Source organism: Xiphias gladius, chromosome 2 (genome assembly GCF_016859285.1).
Source record: "Xiphias gladius isolate SHS-SW01 ecotype Sanya breed wild chromosome 2, ASM1685928v1, whole genome shotgun sequence".
Taxonomy (NCBI): Eukaryota; Metazoa; Chordata; class Actinopteri; order Istiophoriformes; family Xiphiidae; genus Xiphias; species Xiphias gladius.
Genome location: NC_053401.1, coordinates 16588529 through 16597226, shown reverse-complemented (window position 1 = coordinate 16597226; position 8698 = coordinate 16588529).

Sequence of the window (8698 nt, the reverse complement as noted above, 5' to 3'; positions counted from 1 at the left end):
AATAAAACAACAGAGATATACAGTATATATTTTACTTTAAAGCTAGCAACTTGACTTCTGAAATCACACTCCTTTTTGACCAGTACTATGTGTGATGTAATAAAAAGGTTTTGGGTCACTATTCAGCTCTGTTAATATGTCCTAGATTGACGATAGGAATATATGGGTAGCTAGCACACTGTGGTTAAAATGCCACTTGCTGCAGCCACTGAATGGAACCAATTTTGTGCTGTTTGTATGGATTTAATAATACAGTGATTGCTTTAAATTGATTAACTTTCTTTCTCACCAAAACTGTTAACTAAATGTAACATTTTTTTCTGTCTGTTTAATTTCTCTGTCTACTGCCAAAACTAATTCTGTCATATCATTATTTAATAACAAAAACTTATTTTATGGTAGGCAGTTAGACTGATTAAATATTCTGGCATAGTCATTCAGAGCCTCAGATGGGTTCAGGAACATGAAGAAGATACGACTCAAAATACTGACTCGAAATCAGCCCTGGGTGGAATGATAATTGCAAATAATTATCACATATTGAATTAATTAAAGTCTGGTTTAAGCCTGGGATAGGTTCAGAAAATGACAGATACGTTTTTAATCACAGAAGGTTCTGTACGTGAGTAACAGCAAAGAATTATTTCAAAATGTATATTCATCAGGCACCATGAGAGGACTCCTTGGTCTTTGATGCACTGGAAATGGTACAGAAATGCAATAATATGTAAAGTTTGAGCAGGGAGATGCAGAAATTTTGGAACCATGTCTACCTATATACTCACCTGAAATCTCTAAACCTCAGCTGCAGTGCTTCAGACATGGATATCCCTCTTAATTTCCAATTTATTTTAAATGTAAACTTAACCCTAAATCTTTGTTATCCCTCTGAACTATGTAGGAGCATTTAAATCAAGGCAAGGCCCAGAGTTTATGTTGGTTTAGTCAGTTTACACTCTTTTTATTTTTGATAGACAGACTCGAGTAGAAACAATATATCTTCAATTTACATTTTTTTGAATGGGCGTATATAAACAGCTTGGACTGGATAGTCCTAGATATTTCTTTCACTGTAAACTTGTGTAATCATAAAATTACGATAAAATATGAATAGAAATTTTTTTTTAGTTCAAAAGTTCACTGTTCAGATTGTGTTTTCAGTGTGCGCAATTTCCAAAAGAAGAGAGAAAAAGGGGGGTTTTAGATAAGGGAAGAGAAATAAGAGGAAGGACAAAGAAAAGAGGGATGGGAAATAAATAAGAAGCTGGACATAATTCATCAGTGTGTCATGACAGTTGAAAGTGAAGAGACCTCATTTGCCTGCAGAGGAACGCTGACACAGGAGGAAGATGGAGTGGTTTGTTGTTCCTTTTAGATGGTAATGGCAGCCATATTTATGCCTAAATAAAAGATGGCTTTCATGATACAAGTGTAGGTTTGAAAGTTGATGTAGTAGAGCAGCAAATGTTATTTACAACAAGGAGGCTGGGTCTTTGTGAAATAAAATTACTGAGAAGCACAATCTATGAGAAGCATGTCAGGCTAAGACTGAACCACAAAAGCCTGGCAGTATATGGCAACCAGGCTCTAATTTGAAAACAGATAAAAGTGTTACAGCTTTTGAGTGATGGACATCATAAACCAATGGCATGTATGAAATATTATCAAAATGTTCTTAAACCTTTGAAGTTCGTACACATAAAGCTGACTTTTATGAATTATGAAACTACTGAATTTTGAACATTGGCAGAAAGAAAGCAAGTGAGCTACATATCTTTTGGTATGGTCTGCTATGCAATGGAAAACTGGCAGTAAAATCAGGCAGTAAACAGACTGCATGCAATGGAAATCCCCTGTACTGTAAGGACATACTTCTTTGCATTTACGGGTGGAAAATCAACACTAAGAACCTGCTCATTTGTTTTGTGTCTGTTATACAGGTAGGGCTGGAGTGGCTCCTGGTTGCAGGAGCTAGAAAGTAAGCATGGGCTTAGTAAAGGCTGTGAGATACAATACATGACAATTAAAGTGGGGAAATGGCAAATTGAGCAAATCTTTTTTTTTTAAAATCATAATAGCTAAAAGGACAAAAATTTACCTTGAAAATGTATAAATAAATATATTAATAACAAAATGTATAAAAATTTAACTTTGATTGTAATTTAATTAACTTAAAAAAAATCATTCAGACTTGAGGATGTTTGTGATTCTTCAACTTACTGCATGAAATAGAACTAAAATGACTTAAATTTGCAATGGAGTTCAGCTTTTGTGGAATTTGAAAGCCATATTATTATGTTTTCATTTATACATTCATTTTGAGACTGTTTTAATGTTTTGGTTTTAATGTTTTAGAGTTTTGGTTGTTTTTGTCCAGATTTTAAGATATCACTCTCTGAGATTTATGTCTCCATCCCAAAACAAAGGTGAAGAGGTGAATTTGTGTTGCCGATAGCATTAAAAAATACTTAATGAATAATTTTAAGAATTGAACATCTCCTTTGTATGGCACAGGAAAGTGCCAAAATTCAGACTACTCCTGTTTTGTTTAATCACTGCACTTATTTCACCTTCGTGTTGCAAATGAGGCACTGAGATCGAAGAGCATAATAGAAATCTAGTGAAATTCTGTGAATACCCTCAGCAGGAATGCTTAACAGTGTTTATGACTCAGTGTGCACAAAGCTACTTCTTCCAAAAATATGTGTTTAAGAGCCTAATGCAAGACAGAAAGACATAGAAACAATTATCTTAGTAACTCTTAAGGATGGGCAATTTCCACTTTCTCATTTGTAACTATTTAGAAACAGTTAGAGCACAGGGATGAAATTTGCTTTGGCTGTTTCTGAGGCAAAAGGAAATCACTGTCGGTCTTAAAGGTAGGTCTGGTGGTCCCATCTGGCTCTGAGGTATTTTATTTATGCAGCAGGTAGTTTCAGCTTGGCTAGTTAAGAGTTCAAGTTAGATGCATATTAATAGGTTTAAGAAATCTCCAATCTTGTCAGGTTCTCATCAAAAGTTAAGAAATAGTGAGACAGAATTTTCTCTGAATTTCCCTGTAAGGGCAGGTGTGTGTGGATCCAAGTGCAAGAGAGAGAGAGTCAGGCAGAAGTGCAATGTCCAAAATCCAAATCTTTAATCCGAGAGACGTAGCAGAGGTCAAAATACCAGGAGTCAGTTAAACCAGGCAACAAGGCAGATCAGGAACAGGCAGAATCGAGGGTCACAAAAATACCAGAAAAACAGATCATACACAGGGAATCAATCAGGACTAAATGTGAGAGAGCTTGAACACAAGGGTAACAAAGACAATCTGGCAAGGCATGAGAAAGGAGGCGGGGTTTAAATACACAGGAAACAAGACACAGGTGAAAGACATTAAGGTGGAGACAGTAATCAAAACAGGCGGGCAAAACCAGGAAGTAAAACAAACAGTAACACAACAGAACCAAGACTTCAAAATAAAACAGGAAATGAATACAGATCCTGACAAAATCATGTCCCAACTAAAACTTCAAATTTAGGATAGAGCATGTTTTAATAACAAAAACCATTATTATACTATATTCCAATGAGCTGATGAGTTTTGGGCTTGACAAATGATCCCCGAGGTGTGTCCTTTTGGATGTGTTACTTACAAAGTTAACACTGAAGGACAGAACATGCTGGGGGACCTGAGTGTCCAAGCTTGAATTCAACTCAGCACCTCCAAGGAAAAGGACATATAACAAACCATTGTCTTCTTAAACCTTAACCTAAACCTATGTCTAAACCTTTGTCTTTCAACTCCTAGGTCTGAATCTTATGATGCCTGTCAGCTTGATTTATTATACTAATAGGGATCAGGGGGTGACAAAAATCATTCGGGTAAAGATATGGGCTCTGTTGCATGGTCAAATTTTATTTAACCCTGCTCTGCCAGAATATAAGCCACAACAAAAGACATGGTTTGTAGTTGGTTGTGAGACAGGAGTCGACTGTTAAACTTTTGTTCCATTAGCGACAGAAGTAGGTAGCATCCAACTGCCACCTAGCAAGCCAGCTTGTTTTGTTGGGCCATCATTGCTGGGTATTGGGTTCCGAGCTAGGTAGAATGTAACATACAATTGGTTTCCTTACTACAGTAGTTTGCCAAGTAGTCCCACAAGTAGTCAATATGTCATTAAGCTTCCAGCACTACTTGCTGCTGTTTCGCAGTGTCGCTTGCTGGTCTAAATGGGCACCAACACATCAGGAAAATTACCTGGAACATTTCTTTGGTGTTTCTTTGTAAGTTAATGTGATCCTTCTTTTGCTTTAGAGGTTTATAATATATCCAGGTAGGCTAATACCAGCGGCTGAAATTTACTTCTTACAAAGTGTTCAAATTTCACTGCAAAACTAACCCTGTTACTGTCTAATCACCAAACTTTTTAGCCACTATCTGGCAAAGTCTCAACACTACATATCCAATGGATAACTCAAGACACATCTTCAGTATGTTCAGCCTGATAGGCTGTCCCCTGATAATAGCCTGTATGTCTTTTGAGCGCTACCTGACAGCAATGAGACCTGTGCTGTACCTGACAGTGAGGAAGTGGGAGTCCTGAATGGCTGTTTCTGCAATGGTGTGGGTAATCACCTTGTCTGGCTACAGATAAGTGCTATGTGAGGGTTCAACACAGAAAACTCTGTAGCTAACATGGCATCATCATGAATTTCCTGTGTGCAAATAATGAATTACAAATTACCAAGTAATGAGCCAAGGTAAAGTCTGTATGCTACAAAATGGCCAACTTCTGAGGTCAAAACAGGATGCTGTACTTCTTAAACAATCATTTCAGTGTAAAAGCTCACAACAGAATGCTATATAATCAATAAATAATCAATTTCAGTGGATGATATAACCATCATTATGGTGTCTGTTTCCATCATTATTTCCTGCCTTTTCCTCTTAATGCTCGCCTGCCTTGGGCGTGTGGTCTGGTCACTGTGTCAGCAAAGCCCCCACCACACATGTAAACCAACATCACTCTGAGTCACTACTAAAGAGACAGGCAGTTGGAAATTTGTTCATTGTGAATTGCCAAGCAGTAAATATGTAACTTATTGCTTTATCCTTTTGTAAGCTGTTATATTTCCAAAAAAAATCATTAAACAGAGAAGTTGAATTTTGAAATCAGTTTTACTATGCTTTCACACTGAAAGCAACATGATCAATGGATCACCACTTGCCTGTTCACTTGACACTTAACTTATGTCAGTAAGCTTGTCAACTTAGAAAATATGGCTACTCCAAAATTTTTGTAGTCTTTTTTCAGTTAGATTGACACACTTTTACCACCCATCAATGTGGTCTGTTTTCTGTCTTCCAAGTGAAAAATGGGCAAGAAGTTTGCCTTTTTTGATGAACACTAAAGGATTTTTGTTAACAAAATAATGTATTGATGTAAAAGGTATTACCAAATAAGGAAAAGGTTTTTTTCTTTTCACCCGGAAATTAATGATTGAAAGCTATATTTTTCCCTAGATGTGTGAGAGGGTGGAAGCACCATATTTTTGCATTTGGTGTCTTGTGTCATAAACTTCATATCTACACATGTAAAGCTTTCTAAGACATTTTATTCAAATTAAGTATTGTTAATATTAGTCTGTTCTTTTAGGAGAAAGATAGTTTTGGATTAATCTATTTATTACCAGAAAATATTTCATATATTTTTGTAATATTTATTATATTAGGTATAGAGCCTTTAATTCTGAGGAAAGTGTAATATTGTCAAATTGTACTTTCAAAACATGTATCTTGACACCTACTACATTTTGATTAATCCTAATTGCTGTGGACAACTTTTCTATTGTTAGTACAAATATTAGCACCTTGAGAAGTTAGGTTTAGATACTCTATTATTTGCAATGCATCCACAATTTCTGATCTCAGAGGCACAAGGCAACATTGTCGAACCTCCTGCAAGAAGACATTAAGCTTGTAAAGTCAAACTGTTCTTTACCGTTTTGCTTTGAAGCTCTTACTTACATGTTCTGAATTTCTTTTGTTGCTCTCATGTTATGCAAGTATGTATTATATGAGGTACATGAAAAAAGTGCCGAAAAATTTGTAAGTGATAATGACAATGATTCCTATTTCCCCAACTTTTGACTGTATTTTGTAAAGGCAAGCAATTCACTTAAATATATATTTTCACATGGTTACTTTGAATGTTGCATTGATGAAGCTACCGTTAGGTTGAACAGTTTCAAAGCACTGTATTAATCTGCATCCTCAAAACCTAGTTTGCCCCTCTCTATCTCTCCGCCTATTTTTAAAACATGAGAATGAAGTATATAGTTGATTAGAAAATGAGGAGTTCCAGCCTCTTGCAAAAATAACAGCTACTCATGATGATATGAAAAAATTTAAATTATGGTTAAGACAAAAACAGAATTCAGACTGTTTATGAAAAACTGTTTTACTTTCAAAGACTTCAATCTCCATTCCTTGTTACAGCAGATACATCAATGACAATTTGCACATACAAATATCAGACATTTTGTCTTCTGATAGCAGACAAGAGGAACCAGTGATAAAACCACTGGGTTTAAAAGTAAAATCCACCCTCACATACTGTATACAGTACATTTCAGGGGTCATTTTGTGATAAAATATGATTTGCTGTTTTTGGTGACCTCGCTTTCCTCAGCCTATCAACCCCTGATAGCTGGTATTAACTGGTTGATTTAAAAAAGCTCACAAGGAAATAAATAGTTTGATAATATAACCATTCATGTTTGTGGCTATACCCCTTGCTCAGACTCTCAACCTGCCTTGTGGCTGCATTGCTGGTGTTAAAATTAGTCTCTCTGCTCTGCCTTTCCACTGATGAGATCCAGGATAGCTGTTTTTTAAACACAGTAGAGATCCTTCGAGGTGGAGTTTTCTTTTACAAGAGGCAGATGTGTAAATGGGAAAATTTAATAATGCAAACAGTAAATTGTAAAATTTCTGTCTCCCTAGCAATACAAATACTATACCTAATTTCTGTGCAGTGGTAGGCCGTTAAATACTATTTTTGGGCACCAGGTTGGGTAAGGAGGAGGGCTATATAAGTTAAGATACAATAGAATTAAAATCTGTCTAAAAATATTTACTTGTCCCTTGTTAACACTAGAAAACAGTCTCACATCCATGGTGGACCTTCTACATTTTCCCAGGAGTTCAGTGTACAGTAGATTACCTTCACAGAACTATCTGGAGTACAGTAAATATGTGATATGCAAACACGCAGTATAGGCATAGTAGGGCTCAGTCCTTTCAGTCCACATTCAGTACGAAAACAGACACTTTACAAACTTTATTGAGAAATAATCCATTTAATAGACCCCCTCCACTTAAAAATGTGTTTTCTCTGTGGATACTTATACCTTGGACATTGGACAGATGTGGCTTTCACCTAGTAGGTGCTGGTCATCTTCCTCTGTTAAAAGGGGAAGATTTTTAGTTTTGCTAAAAAATTGAATGTAAACCAACTATTTTTCCTAGGACCAAAATTGTCAGGAGTCAATATTCCCGTACTTATTTTATTACAAACAGTCCCAATGTGAAGCTTCCTCCATTTAACACGTTGTTCTTTGGTAGCTTTTGATAGTGTTAGCACTCATTGCTGTTAGCTGTGGCTAGCTGGTAAAATCAGACAGTGTGTGTTAGTGGTGCCAGATGTTGCTCTCCTGTAATTTAGGTGTAAAAACTTATGGCCACAATAATTTTCAAATGGTTCAAAATCTGATAATTCTTTAATGATCAGTTCAGACTGTGCATACCCCTAGCACATATTGTTAGACTTAGCTGGGCTTATATTTCCTGATCATACACTTATTCTGCACAAGCCAAAGGGTACGAAAGTTGCTTGGCCAGCTCAGTAAAAGTTCTACATGATGGCTGCAGTGGGCTAACAAAATCACACATGCTTTTTTGAATAATTTCTGAACATAGAGACATGTTTTGATGTTTTAAATGATATAGTGAATGTGGTTTGTGTGGCTGGGTTAACTAAATTCTTCCAAATGGAGTGTAACTGGACTGGTATTTGTAGTTGATGGGGTAAAAGGAATTATAGACAGCCCCATATTTGCATATACAATAGTCAGGAATTGTCAACTAGGAAGGGGTAGATGTCCTTTTTAGCCTTTTCAGTGCTTACTGAACACAATATCGGGCACAACATAACTCAGCAGAGTATTTGGATTTAAAATGGAATAAAGAGTAAAAAAATGGAATAATCTGACCATGTTATGCAAATGTAAGTCATCACTTGGTACCAAAGCTTTTGCAAATGTCAAAGGTTTGAGGAGTTTCTCTAGCAGCACTGCATATGGTGGGAGTCTGATTCTGCTACAGACCTTGGTTACTCATTGGGGGCAGCAGAGTGAATAGATAGATAGTTTTGCTGTGGAAAGGCTGGATTTAAGCCCCATTTGAGCATGCTTAAGTGTCACTGGATGTGACACTGAATCAACACAGGATCCAGCAAGGTAACCAACAAGATAATCACAGTCACAATATTTCCTATAACTAAAACTTCTATCCGGTTTTCTGGCTTCCTCAAGTACGACATGTTGAAGCCTTTGGTACAAGTCCAGTGAGGGGGCGTGGTCTGCAGACACAAGATGCCAGACCTCAACCATGGAGGACATGTTACTTTCATAGCAAATGTATTCAGTTTTG